Genomic DNA, 1445 nt, shown 5'->3' with positions numbered 1-1445 from the left:
CACTTATTATTTCAATTGACGATGGTATGCTTGTCATTTCTTTTGTGAAAGGTCTCGAGAGCGGATAGTAATTTTATTGGTAAGCTTAGGGAAAAAAAGTCCTATCTTTTCCCTTCTGTATTGATTGTGTTGTATTTCTTATTCACTTTTTGTGTTTAGTTGCTTGTGTTTATTTATTTTGTTTGGTTGTTTCTGAATTTTTCTTTCGTTTTATTAATACATTCCTCTGCCTTTTAAGACCATAAGAGCTTGTTTCTCTTAAGGAGTAAAAAATGGCATTCAGAGTTCGACTTAATTGCTATGTGTGCGATAGAGTCTATCAACCAGGAAAAATGGCTCGAATTGATGGAAATAATAATCCTGATAGGCAAAACATTGCAATTTTTAGACGCCTTCAACTTCGAAGACCACCAGTTGAAGTGGCCGATGAGAGTAGGGTATGTCTCAATTGCAATCAATCGATTCCCAATGAGATAGAGGATCTCCAACGTGACCCAGGCTGTTTAAGACTGAATGTTCTTACACAAACAGGCAGGCAAACGTGCATGTTCTGCAATGCTGATGTTAATACTCCAAGACTTTCTATTGAATGTAGAGTTAGGGCTTTAATTGTCATGAACATTTTCATTCTAGAAAAAACAAGAGCATGCTTGAATCATTTGGATGAACATGGTTTCATCTTAGGCCTCTTGCTTCCGGGACTACAAGCGATTAATAGACCGTATAGGATTCCGGGACAGCAGTTACTTCTGTTTTTGCAGCAGCTTCGTAACGAAGCAAATGTTCATGCGGCCGCGGCGTTTAATAATCAGGATAGTTTCGCTGATGACGAGTTTGAAGCTATTGCTCCTGTAACAAAGGAACAATTTAGAGAATTGTATGCATTTCATGATCCAATTCCACACTTACATGGACATGGTGCCAGATACGTGAGGAAAAAAGATCTGCTGACTTTCCTTTAAAAAATTCGTCATGGTCTTTCTGATGAATTTCTGAAAATGATTTTTCATTATTCGAGCCGGCAAGCTACAAGCATGGCCATTTCTACTGTAAGAGAGTCTTTAATGCAGCGATTTGTGCCTGGTAACATTGGATTTAATGCGATAAGAAGAGAGGAATTCATTGAAAGACACGTGACATCATTCGCCAATGAACTTTATAATCCATAACCAGAAATTCTCAGAGCTATTGCTATCATCGATGGAACTTATGCTTACATGCAGAAGAGCAGTAGCTTTCGCGTACTTCGACATTCATTCTGCAAACATAAAGGACATACTTGAAATACAAGGACCATATTTTTCTGACTCGCGAAACAATGACGCAAAAATGCTCATTAACGAATTTGAAAGAGATTTGGAAGGTATGAGAGAATTTTTCGACATTGGTGATATTTTTATAGAGGACTGTGGATATAGAGATGCCCAAACACTTTTAGAACGTTT

Source organism: Belonocnema kinseyi, chromosome 8 (assembly GCF_010883055.1).
Source record: "Belonocnema kinseyi isolate 2016_QV_RU_SX_M_011 chromosome 8, B_treatae_v1, whole genome shotgun sequence".
NCBI lineage: Eukaryota > Metazoa > Arthropoda > Insecta > Hymenoptera > Cynipidae > Belonocnema > Belonocnema kinseyi.
Note: the sequence above shows the minus strand (reverse complement) of the source record.